The sequence below is a fragment of the Miscanthus floridulus genome, chromosome 13 (genome assembly GCF_019320115.1).
Source record: "Miscanthus floridulus cultivar M001 chromosome 13, ASM1932011v1, whole genome shotgun sequence".
Taxonomy (NCBI): Eukaryota; Viridiplantae; Streptophyta; class Magnoliopsida; order Poales; family Poaceae; genus Miscanthus; species Miscanthus floridulus.
The window spans coordinates 72,106,141-72,120,391 of NC_089592.1; positions in this window are offsets into that span (position 1 = coordinate 72,106,141).

The following is a 14,251-nucleotide window of genomic DNA, read 5'->3' on the forward strand; positions in this document are numbered from 1 at the left end:
CGCCACCTTAGACGTGGCAATAGTTTCACACGTCAATCGGCCTGTTCGCTGGTTAGTTTCTGAACTGATAAGCCTGACTGGTGCTGGTTTGTTGTGAGAGGAAAACACTGTTGGTTGACTGATAAGCTCTAGCTGAAACCAACAAACAAACATGCTGAATGCCTTAAAAAGGTGTGTCTTCCTCACCTATCAAAATGTGTCATTTATTGTGAAGGTGTGTTTCGGTCATTCCTCGTTAGAGAAGATCATGACATGCGGGGTTACGTGCATCTTCAGAGCATCTCCACGAAATTGGCAAAAATGTTAAAAAATCAATTTTGGTGAAGATGTGTAGAAACTGAAGTCCAACAACTAATCAACGTTCCTCATCTTTATGCGTGGCGCAAATCACCCTATTCAGCTTGTTCGTTTGTTGGTTTCAGCTAGGACTTATCAGCTAACCAATAGTATTTTCCTCTCACAACAAACTAGCATCAGCTGGACTTATCAACCAAAAAACCAACTAACGAACAGGCTCATTGACTAATCAGCTTCTACGTCTTTCTGATCAGAGATTTGGTAGCACTCGACGCATGTCGCCACTATCCCCACCGGTTTGCCCCCCTAGGAGCCAATGGTCGTGCCTGCCCTTAGGCACTGGCCTTGTCTAGCTGCACTGATGTGAGAAAAGATTATACAAAAAAAAACATTAGGTGGGTAAAAAAATTCGAAGGCAAATAAAAAACCAAAGTCGTGGCACTAAGGTTTTTTTAGAACCTAGTCTGAGGAATTGCTAGCGAATGGTATTTATTTGTTTTGTCCAATAGTGTTCCGGGATATGTGAAATTTAGGATTTTTGGTGGCTTGTTTGAGAACCTTTGGGGATGGGTACGGTATCCTTCTGTGTGGTAGTGTGGTACAGCTTAGGTTGGCTCGTGACTTAGAGCAGTTATAATAATTGACTTATAGTCAAGTAAATATTGATGTGGAGGAGGAAAAGGAGGAGAGAGATGAGAGCTTGGCTCTCATGCAAACAACAAGCTAGGCACAAATACATAGGCAATGGTGGATCTATACACTAAATAAATGTGAGGAGGATTAGAAAAGAGGAGGTGGGACATGGATAAACCTAATAATAAAAAAGTTTCTTATAGATAGATAAGAGACTACTATTATATAGCTTGGTTCTTATAACTTGACTAATAGCCAGATACTTAGCTTTATTATTGAACGTGCTCGTAGGAGAGTCCAAGGAAACACTACTCGAGACGAGGAGTACTGTGTAAAAGGATAGGGCTCTTGTACCCTTTGACCAGAACATCTGAACACGAACACGTCTCTGGCTGAATCTCCGACAGACAGGGCAGAAAACAAGGAGGAGCAGGGCACCGGCGAGGCCGGCAGTCGTGGAGGTTGGACGTTGGAGCGATAGATCCTTCTCCTCCAAGCCACGACCACGAGGCCCCCGAGGCGCCCGAGCCCGACCGATGACGATGAAGAGAAGAGAGATGTGGCGCGCGGCGCCCAAAATGCTGCCAATCGCCAATCGACGTGCATGCGTGTGGCCGCGAAAGTCAGGCCCTTTGTCCATTGAGGAGTGTGTGCGCAACAAGCAAAGCATGCAGCTCAGCAGCTGCACCATGTGGCATGTGCATTGGCTGGAATGGTCGGGTTGACCTGCGCGCACTGCAGAGCTAATGCTCTTCATTGTCCTACATTGGAGTCGTTGCATTCAAACGCATGCATGGCCTATACACTGTAGAGTACCCGAAAACATGCGACTATGAATTACGTGTCAGAAAAAGTTATTCACGTTTGACCAAGTTTAAGTGAATAATATTCATATTTATGGTTCCAAATTAATTTATTATAAAAATACATTTCGTAATTAATCTAATAATATTTATCTGATATAATAAATTTTGATACTTTTTTATCTATAATTGGTCAAATTTAAAATACTATAACGGTGTTAGAATTGGACGGAGGGAGTATTTATTTTACCCAGACATAGGCCGACAGTCAGCGGAGCCCAGAGACACAGGCAGCATCTTAGTCTTTGGTCAATGAGTCGTTGGTTGATTTTTGAGCTGATAAGCTTGACTGGTGCTAATTTGTTGTAAGAGAAAAATATTATTAGCTAACTAATAAGCCTCGACTAAAACCAACCGGCAGCGAGCGAACAGGCTGCTCGTGGACGCCAGCGATGTCGATCGATTTCATCCGTGATCCATCTTGCATTGGACGCCAAGAGTGGGACCTAGTCCGACGATATATGGTCGGTGGTGAAGGTAAAAAAAAATAGACATGCTATGGTTTCATACTGGCAACAGCAGTTGCACCGCCTTGCCGGGCCAGTGCTGCCCATGTTATACACATACCGATGGTGCAAAAAGATGTAAAATGTCCTGTTCTGCAGCATTACTTAAGTAGTGTTTTTTAGTAATTAAACAATATTTTTTTATAATAAATCAACATAAGCTAAATTTTAGCAAAACAAACAGAGTCGATGCTTTACTTTTTCCCCTGATACTTATACTGATTTATTATGAGAGAAAATAATAAAAACAGTGTTTTCCATTGCGTGCATACGCTACGACCCCACCGGACCCATTAGGTACCATTGGAGTAGTAGTCCATATATATATATATATATATATATATATATATATATATATATATATATATATATATATATAAGGGAATTGCCGCATGTGCGTACCCCATTAGGTACTATACGTCCTGTTCGGCTTATTTTAAATTCAGCTTGTTTGGGGTTTTTTAGTCGGAACAGTATTTTTCTCTCACAACATTTCAGCTAGAACAGTGTTTTTCAGTCATTTTTAGCCAAGTTTCAGCGAGCCAACGGGACCATAGCCTGCAATAAAGAAGTAAGCAACCAATATACGCCCTATTTGCTTGGCTTATAATATACCCCCTGTTTGTTTGGCTTATAATGTACCCCTAAGCTAGCAGAATAGCAGTAATAATCGGTCCGACCGTACGTACAGTACGCTGTACGCACTTACGTCTTGGGTAGTCGGGTTGTTTGTACAGCAACCGAACCATGCACCGGCAATTAGCCGTAAATAAGTGCTGGAAATTTGAGCAAAACATCGCTTTCTTATCTGCCCGTTAGCCCGTACCGTACCTAACTGCCTACTCATGATCCATGGGTTAAGCTAGTACTCCTAGCTAGCAGCATCCATCCATCAGTAAACAGCTAAAGGTTGATTGTCGCCGCACGTACGGTGACTTTAAATAACTGTCGCCGTTGATGCAGTGCGTTTGGTTGGATTTATAGGAAATACGTATAATCACCTTATTCTGCTGGTGGTATTTCGACTGATTCAATAATATTTCTGTGAGAGAGAATAAGCCGAAATATGCACAAGCCGGCTGAAAAGTAGACGAGCAGAATATGATGATTCAAAGATCTTTCTAATGATACTAATTATGTACGTGAACCATAAATATTAATATTTTTTAATATATATTTAGTTAAAGTTGTTTCTTGAGAAGGGAAAACGAGAGATTTTTAGGGAGAGGAATACGTGACACGACATGTCCTGCCATCTCCCATCATCGATCTCGCTATTTATTCAGGTACAGAGAGAGAGTACAATGGTGTCTATGCTATTTCTTTTTTAGATAAAGGAAAAATCTCGGCTTCAGACCTCTTTAAAAAAGAGATATGGGTCCATGCTATTTCTAATAGCATGATAGTACTCCATCTGGCCTTAAATATAAGGATTTACGATTGTGCTAAGTCAAACTGTGTTAATTTTGATCAAAATTATAGAAAATAAGAATAATATTTACGACATCAAATTAGCATCATAATTTATGTCTTTGATGTGATAGATATTAATACTCTTCTCTATCATTTGGTCAAATTTTGTATAGTTTGACTTAAGATAAATTTGGATTCCTCATATTTCGTGACAAATGGAGTACATTTGAGAAGGATTCGTAGCTTCTTTTAATCAATCAATCAATACATATACCTTTTTCGTCGTGAAAGCATATATATATCATATATCTAGCTTTAATTTGCTTTGCGTTTCTGCCAGGTGTGTAAATTAAAGCATGGTCGAGCATAATTGTAGCTATTAGGCGTCGGTAGATGAGATCGTCCCGGTACGATGCTTTATTAGGAAACGATCGATCCATAGATGTTCAGGGCGTTGCTTAGCTTACTTGCGATGATCAATCATGCTACAAGCCTTATAAAACAAATCATGCAACAAGCAAGTGATGACCATCATCGAGATCTCAGTGACATAATCAATCATATTAACTCTCGATCTGTATCCTCCTTTAGTTTGTCATCTACTACTGTCCTGTAGCAGCAGCAATATGATGTGTGGCACGCTCTTTCTGCAGCTGGGTGGAGCTGGCAGGAAGGCTTAAAGCCATTTGCAAGACACTCGAATGTATTATCTTACTCTTACTAATTGCAGATCCTAAAGTAGTCTCCATGTTAATCCTCAAAAGCTGTGTTTGAAAAAGTTAGAAAATCCTCATAAAAATCAGAAGCACTAATGCCATTAAGACAAAGACTTATAATTGTTCAATCTATCCTCTTCCCCTAACAATTACCCACCTCTACATTAAAAAGCATTAAGTAACCTCATATATCTGCGCCTAAATTACCAACATATTCTGTTATGAAAGACAATCTCTCTAGAGTAAATAAAACCCAAAGTTTGTATCCAAATTATGTACATATGCATGGTAATAGATCATCTAATAACTCTTTTAGTTTTCATCTATGTTGCTCACATCTGGCATTGTTAAAAATAAAGTAAATATCATATCAAATCTACATTTATATTTTCAGCATATGCTATAAATAACCATAAAATAGACCTATATATATTTTTATCTATAAACTAGCAACATCTACCACTATTAATATAAAAATTAATACAGAGTGGGTACAGGACAAGCGGATGTGGGTACATGACATACGTGGTGGACTTTCTCTTAATGGTCTGGTAGAGTTCCTCAAACTTTGGGATGCTCTTCTAAATTTTACCCTCACAAATGAAGACGATCAACATATTTGGAAGCATGCCATATTGGGTTCTTTCTCATCCAAGACGACATACAATGCATTCTTTTATGGGTCTATTCAGTTTGAATCATGGCGCCGTCTTTAGAAATCTTGGGCACCAACAAAATGTAAGATGTTTCTTTGGCTTGCCATAAAAAATAAATATTGGACCACTGATCAGCCAACAAAGAGGGGGCTTCCTCATCCATATAATAAATGTCTACTCTGTGACTAAGAAGAAGAAACTGTCCAACCTATTCTTACAACATGTGTGTTTGCAAGACAATTTTGGCATAGTGTGCTCTCTCCACTTAATTTACACAGGAGAGGAGTAAACTCTCTCAACATTTTGGGGGCTTGGATTTTGTGGAAGCAACGAAACGCCTATGTGTTTGATGGCGATTCACTAAGTGTCTCAACCTCTTTGTGAAACTTGCAGCTGGAGGGACATCTTAGGGTTCTAGCTAGGGCAAGAAACCACCAGAACCTGGAACTCGACCGTCTTGGGCTCTAGGTCTAGTGCAATTGCATAATCGGGTCAATTATGTCAGTATTTTTTACCGGTAGATATTTGGTTTTTGAGGAACCCTGCTTGGTGCGAAGAACAATCGCAATGGAGACACGAGACTTATACTAGTTCGGGTCCCCGGAAAGCGAGTAAAATCCTTATGTCCAGTGCTACTGCTTGTATTATGTGTTCGGTGAGATTGCGATTACAATGTAGCTAAAGCCTATAAGAGATTGAATGAATACAACGAGGGGTATTGCTAGCTATTTATATCCGGGGTCAACTTGTCCTATAAGCTAAGAGGTCGTTTCCTAGTCGGAGTCTTGGCGCAATCCTGAGGCATCGTAAGCCATCAGGTCTTCTCTGATCCGGAGTCACTGTACGATGATTCTTGTAGTCGGGATACCCAGGGTATGTCATCAACAGATTAGTTATAATATCAGAAAGGTTTTTTCTGGTTTGTTTTGTTTTACCCCCTCTTACCTTGGTCCTAATAAGAGGGGTTCTTGTATGGACCACTCTCTTTCCCTATAATACAAAGATACGAAGCTCTCTTGCTTGTTCAAGAAAAATTAATACAAATGAAATGTAAATGTGGTCCACCACCATGTAGACTGTGACGTCCGACCCAGTTTGAAATTTGGCCCATATGCATGTTAATGAGATGTTGTGGGGGGTTTAGTCCCACCTTAGTTGTTAAAGGTGGGGTTAGACCAAAATATAAGGTTTCTAGAGTTCATCCTACCATCCCCGGGTTAATCCTTTTACGCAAAGTGAGAATGAAAGCGTAAGTGGGATGGTGGTAGGTGTGGTTCACTCAGCATCCAGAGTGGATCTGAGCCGTTTGGACTGTAGGGCGTTACACAGACTAAGTATATATATAGTACTCTATGACAGTAAATTTGTTAGAACAAACATTAAATAATAACTACTCGCAAGTTTGCTTTGTATAGAAGAACATAGGAGCTAAGAAGCTTCGGGGTTTAGATTTTTCATAAGCTAAGGCTTGTCTTTAATTTTTAGAGCCCAATTCTCACCTCTCTTGGGTCGTTCGTTCATTATGGAGTTGCATGTAAGTTTTATCTAAAAATCAAATTTTAGGGGTGAGCAAATCTTCTAAGGGCATGTCTAGTATGATGGCCCTAAGGACTTATTCTGAATGTGATATTTTTATTCCTAGACTTCTATCATGCATGCAAAGAGGTGAGCAGTTTTTGCATAGACTAAGATTATTGTATTTAGTTTTGAGAGTCCAGTTTATCCCCCTCTTGGACCATTCGGCCATTCCAATGGGTGTTCATTGCAATCGGTCACCATTGAGTTTTCCAAAGGAACCATGACTTTTGAGTGTGTCTGATAGAAGTGCAATGGTGTATGCAAGCACTACGTAAAAAACGATTTTTAGCAAAGGAACGATTTTTTTATAGGGGCGTCTAGTGATGGAGCCGCCCTTATAGTGGCGTGCTCAGGAGCCCAGACACCAGCCGCCCCTACAAATGGAACAGCAGGGGCGGCTGGTGATACGAGTCGCCCCTATAAATGGGTCTGATTTGTAGGGGCGGCTCACTCACCAGCCGCCCCCGGTGTTTCAATTTGTAGGGGCGGCTGGTGATTGAGCCGCCCCTACAAATGACCGCGTATTATTACCTGCTATTTGTAGGGGTGGCTCAATCAACAGTCACCCCTACAAATGACCCACATATAAAACAGCTGCAACACCTTCTTCCTCCTCGGATCACTCACTCCAACCCGTGAAAGAAAGGTGGGGAGACCTTAGGCACCTTCCAAAAATTGCTCTACTAAGGGGGGAAGGTTTTGGTCTTAAATCCTTTGGTGGAGAGGTTGTAGAAGGTAAGAAAATGCTATTCCACACCTTTTTTGAAGTTTTAATGTTGGTTAGTGAGTAATTAAAGTTTTGTTTTTCTCTCTCTTCTATGGTGCTTGAGCTACTTATGAAGAAAATTAGACCCAAGTTTTAAATGTAGTAGGGTAAATTTGGGAGGGGAACAAAATTATACCCTTATTTGGTCCATGTTTCTTGATTTTAGTGAACAATTAGTTAGTTTTATGCATGTTTCATGTGCATGTAGATCTAGATCTAGGGTTTAGTTTTTTTATTAATTTTGTTTTTGTAAATTTATGTTTGATAAAATTGGACTAGGGTTTGTATGAAAGATATTGAGTAAAGTATAATTGTTGCTAATTATTGTCTTTAAAATTGTTTATTGTAATCAATAAATATGTATTTTAATTATTTATGGATAAATAGGCCATTAATTAATTTTCCTCTACCATGGTGTGTTTGTATGCTTCATGTAATTATATTAGATTTATATTCATATATATCTGAAGTATATACAATTATTCTCAAGTAATTATTAATTTGATTCATTTTTATATATATCTGAATAAGTAGTCCTTTAATGTTTGTTTTGTTGTTGTTGTAAAAGATAGAGTATAGGAACTCTTGGATGTATGGTTCGTTAAGGTTCAAGGCAGGTTTCCGTGAAGAGGTGGATAAATTTATTGAAGCCGCAAAGAAGCATGCAACGACATTGAAAGAGAATAATGATATAATTATTTATCCCTGTAAAGATTGCAAGAACCGTATGGCATGGACAGATGTGAATATCATCAGATCACCTTTTATTATGTGAGAATTTGTTGAGAACTACACAGTGTGGATTCATTATGGTGAAACAGTTATTGTTAACGACGAGGATGAGGAGGAATACGATGATGAAACCATAGAATCGCTGTTCCAATATTCAACAGACCTTGATGCACGAATGGATTTTGAGTTTGGCAATGAACAAGGTGGTGATGCTGGTGATTGGGATGGTAACGATGAAGGTGGTGCCAATAATGATGGTGGAGCACGTATCAGGGATGAAGATAATTTGGAGGACATGATTCGAGCCCTGAGACCAGAGATTTTACTAAATAGCCCGAAAGGTCTAGAAAATTTGGAAAGGGTGACAAAGGCATCAAAGGAGACTGTGTATGGTGTTGAAAAGGGTTGTCTGACACATTGAATATTGCTACGTTTTGTGCTTGAGCTGCTCATCCTGAAGGCTAAGTATGGTTGGTCAGACTGTAGTTTCAATGATCTATTGCGTCTCCTGTCATGGGTGCTGCCACAACTAAACTCAGTTTCCGCCAACACATACCAAGCGAAGAAGGTCATAAATCCATTGGCAATGGGGGTTGAAAAATCCAAGCATGCCCCAACCACTGTATACTTTTTCGTGGCGAAACGTTCAAGTCACTAGATAAATGTCCCTGGTGTGGGGCCAGCCAGTACAAGTACAATGACCTTTACGGTGGGGACAAAGCCTCCATGGGGAAAAAGAGGAATAAGAAGGGTACAAAAAAGGTGGTACAAAAATCTTAACCCCCAGAGGACACTCCATTAGGCAACAATACAAAGCAGAGAAGAATTCCTGCCTTAGTAATATGGTACCTGCCAGTGACTGACCGCTTGAGATGTATCTTTCTAAACCCTAAAGAAGCCACACTCATGACATGGTGGGATGATGAGCGCAAGGTGGATGATGATAAGATTGCACACCCGGCTGATTGTAGTCAGTGGTAAAGGTTTGATGAGAAGCACAAAGAATTCAGCGATGACCCAAGGAATATATAGTTTAGCTTGAGCACCAATGGAATGAATCCCTTCAATAAGAGGATGAGCGACCACAACACATGACCAATGATCTTGACCATGTACAACATCCCAACATGGTTGTGTCAGAAGAGAAATACCTTCTCCTCACTATTCTTATTTCTATCCCTAAACAACCAGGCATTGATATAGACGTGTTCCTCGAGCCTTTGATGCAAGAAATGGAGAGGCTATGGAGGCATGGGGAGCAGATGTATGATACGTTCTGAAAGGAGGACTTCATACGTAGAGCAATAATATTTGTTACTACCAATGATTACCCCGCGCTGTTTGCTTTGTCTGGACAGATCAAAGGGAAGATGGGATGCTTGGTTTGCTTGGATGGTACTACATGGGTGTACCTAGATGCATCTAAGAAGATAGTTCACCTAAGGAACTGTCGCTTTGTAAAGACAAGTCACAAGTACCACAGCAAATTGTTCTTTAGATTTTATGACAACACCCCAGAGATTTAACCCCCTTCAGAGAGGCGTCATAACGGAGAACACGTGTACAGAATAGTGAAAAATATACGCATCGTCTATGAAAAGAAGAATCCAGATGGGATGAATAGAGATAGAAGCACACCTCCTGTCGAAGGTGTACCTTTCAAGAAACAATCGATCTTCTTTTAATATCTACCTTATTGGCCAGACTTGGAGGTCCCATATGCCATTAATGCTATGCACATGCAGAAGAATATCTTTGAGAGTCTCATTGCTACCTTGATGGATATAGGCAAGTCAAAGGATGGTCTAAAAGCACGGAAAGACATGGTGCAGCTAAATGTGATGCCACAACTTCACCCGGTACCTGAGGCTAATGGAAAATACACTCTGCCCGCGGCGTGCTTCAACCTAACACCAGACGATAAGAGAGCTATATGCACTTTCCTAAGGAGGATCAAAGTCCTGACTGGGTTTTCAGTAAATGTGAAGAAGCTAGTGTCGATGAAGGACTTGTCAATAACACACTGTAAGGCTCACGATTGCCATGTGATGCTGGCAGTGTTTCTACCTACTGCAATCAAGGCTATAAAGCTAGAGTTCTTGAAAATGACCATCACTCGCATGTGCTACTTCTTTTCGAAGATCTCATAGAAGACGATTGGAAAGCATGAGCTAAGTGACCTACATGAATTTGTGGTGGAGACACAAAACCAACTGAAGATGTGTTTACCTCCTATTTTTTTTATATAATGCCACATCTCTTGATTCATATGGTTCATCAGATACAGGCACTGGGCCCTTGCTACTTGCATGAAATATGGTCCTATGAGCGGTTCATGTCAGTTCTAAGTCGATACATGCATAATCGAGCATATCCAGAGGGCTCCATGATAGAGGGTTACAATACTGAAGAAGTCGTCGAGTGCTATCAAGAGTACCTAAAAGTACATAAAAGGATTGGTAAACCCGATTCTCGTCACAAGGATAGGCTAGCTGGGAAGGGCACTAGTGGTAGAAAAGTGTTCATCGACCATGATTACAAAGAGGTGAGTCAGGCGCAATACAGTGTCTTGTAGAGTACACAACTGATGCAACCATACATTGATGAACACTTGGCTATCATTATGACGGAGAGAAATGGCCGTTCGGATGATTGGGTCATGAAACAACACAAACAACGACTAACTACATGGTTGAAGGACCAAAACATATCGTCTGGAGAAACCATAGACTCTATTACCATCAGAAGGTTGACGGAGGGGCCATCGAGACAAGTGACATCTTGGAATGCTTATAACATCAATGGGTATACGTACTATACCCACGCAAAGGATAGTAAATATGTGAACCAAAACAGCGACGTTTGAATAGAGACTTTCGATGGATTGGGGCAAAAGATCCAATACTTTGGCATCATTGAAGAGATATGGGAACTTGACTATGGAAGGGATATAACAGTGGCCCTATTTCGATGCCGCTAGATCAAACAACACCAACTGAACAAGATCAGATTAAGAGTCCTAGACCTCGAGAATCTAGGCTACCAAGATGACCCTTGGGTGCTCACTTCATGTGTCGCACAAGTTTTCTATATGTCTGACCCACAAAGTAACGTCTCCCCGAAGAAGAAGACAAAGCACGTGGTTGCCTCCGGGAAACAGCACATTATTGGAGTTGATGGTGTGGACGATGTTGAAGCTTACAATAATTATGATGAGATGCCGCTATTCACAGACTTTCCTAAGATCAGTGTTGTGGAAAAAAACTTACCCAAAGACATATTGCCATGGGAATGAAAAGGTATCAAGGGGAAAGTCGTTACAGCGGGCTAGCTAGTTGTTGAACGTGGAATGTTTGTAAGACTTTATTTATACATGCGTGTGAGACTATATATTTATGTATGTGTGTAATACTACATATTTTTATATGTGTGTGAGACTATATTTATGCATGTGTGTGAGACTACCCTTTGCAACATCCAGATGATTCTATTTGATCCACTCTATTACTACTAAAACTTTATAAAATCACTAACACTTTATGAAATGAAGAAATGACCAAAATAAAAGTAGGAGATCTTGACGAGTTATACAACTTTTATATTCATCACCTTTACAGCTAAAATCATTTAGTGTTTAAAAATCAGGTTTGAAGCTGTCATTTTCTAAAATTCAAAATTTAAATTGTTCAAAATTAGTGACAAAGATAGATGACTAGACTAAAATGATAGGGCATGATTTTAGAAAATTTTAGGAAAAACCATCACATTTGGAGTTAGTATGAGGGAGAAAAACTAGTTACAAGTTTCAGCCATAAATTAAAAAGAGAAATCATACTTGTGCATCATTGATCATAATGAACAGTTGTGATTTTTCTTTTTAATCTCTAGGTAAAATTTATAACTAGTCTTTCTCTCTCATACTAACTCCAAATGTGATGATTTTTTCCTAAAATTTTCTAAAATCTTGCCCTATCAAGTTAGTGTGTTGATTTAGTCATTCTTTTTATTTGACAAAGTTTGAGCACTTTAAATTTTCAAATTTAAAAAAATGACAGGTTTGAATAAGATTTTCAACCATTAAATGATTTCAGCTGAAAAAGTGATGAATACCAAAGTTGTATAACTCATCAAGATCTATAACTTTTATTTTGGTCATTTTATTCATCTGACAAAGTGATAGTACACATTGTTCACAAATCAACATGTCTCTCGTATAGTTCATGAAACTATGAGTCATGTGTGAATTTGTGAACAATGTATACTAATACTTTGTCACATGAATAAGTGACCAAAATAAAAGTTGTATATAGTGATGAGTTCAACAACTTTTATGTTCACGACTTTTATAGTTCAAAGCATTTAAGGTTTCAAAATGACCTGGGTGCTTTCTTCCTCTTGGACGTCGTCAGTCTGTCGATTTTTTTCTCTGCCGCCTCCATTGCCGCCGCTGCCCGTCTTCATGGCCTACAACCGCCTTCTCTGACCTCCTCCATCCTCCGCCTACAACCGCCGCCGTCTCCGTTCCCTAACCGTCGCCTTTCCGTAGGCCGCCGGGGCTAGGGTTTGAGCTTCACCGGGTCGGCCGCATGTTATCTAGCTGGTGTCCCCGCCACCGGTGCCCCCTCTCCGACCTCGACCACCGAACTCACCAATGTCAATGCGGGGGTCACTCTCGGGCGCTCCTCCACCGCCGTCGTCTCCGTTCCCCAACCGTCGCTTTTCCGTAGGTTACCAGGGCTAGGGTTTGAGCTCCGCCGTCTTAGCCGCGTGCTCTAGCTAGTGTCCCCACCACTGGTGCTCCCTCTCCAACCTCGACCACCGAACTCAACGACGTCGACACGGGGGTCGCTCTCGGGCGCTCCTCCACCGCTGCCGCCTCGCTCATCGTTCGCCGTCGCCATCCGTCTCGAAGGTCAGTGCACCTCATCTCCTTCATTATAGTAGTTTGTGTAACACCCTAGGTGTTAGCCTTGCATAAATTTGACTTGCATTGCATGAGCATGAGCATCAAGCATTCATATTAAGCTTTTACATTTGAAACATGTGATTGAAACAGATGAAACATGCTTGTTATTTTATGTTTCCTTGTATATATGCATATGATCATGAGTGAATACATGTAAATGGTTGATGTGAGTCACTAAAACATCATAGCTATACTTAGGATAACTAATGGAACATAGTTCATGAAGATCACTTAGCATGATCAAGTACTTAAGTGATGCTATGCATGTTGACCTGGAAAGCTTTATGTGTAACCAATGTATGAAATGATTGTGTGACCTTATAATTAGCTTAAACATGTTTAGAATGTCATTATGAACAACTTTGGTATTCATGGCTAGGGCTAAATTGGTCACTAAGTCATAGTTCAAGTACAAGTCATCATTTGAATGTAATAGGTTTGACCAAGTTTGAACTATATCATAGAGACCTTGTATGGATGTGGTCACTAAAGCAAAGTTGTAGTATTTGAGTAGAGGAACAACTTTTATTTTTGGGTCATGAGATAATTATGTGCATAGCTTAGTCTTTTTGAGCCCACAAAAATCAACAATGCACTATTTTCAACACTTAGAGAAATTTTCTAAGTCATGTGCACTAACAGTTTAACAAGCTCGACTTTGAGATGATATTACTCAGTATTGGTTGAGAATTTGCACATGATTCTTTAAGAGTAATTGGAGCTGGTACATAGGTCTACAAGTTCCATTTAGATTGTTTGCACTATGGAGCTACGGATTAGTAGTTTGATCGCCTTGTAATCGCGTCGTCAGGCTCGGTTTCGGGCGTTGATGACTGAATCGACTAAACCTTTAGTGGTCGACCGACGCCAGCATTTGGCCACCGCGTGGTGGTCGTGAAGCCGCACGTCATCGCCGGTCTACCTAGCCAGGCTACGCCAGGCCAGAGCACGCCTTTAACACCCCCAGCGCTCGCCCATGACGCCCGCACTCCTATTTTGCATTTCACTGTCTCCTCCTTCGCCGTCCGTAGCAGCACAGCAGTCGCCGTAGCTCAGGCAGCACCGCCGTCGCCATTTCTAGCGCTAGCTCGCTCCACCTCGCTCTTTCACCACCACAGCCGCTCC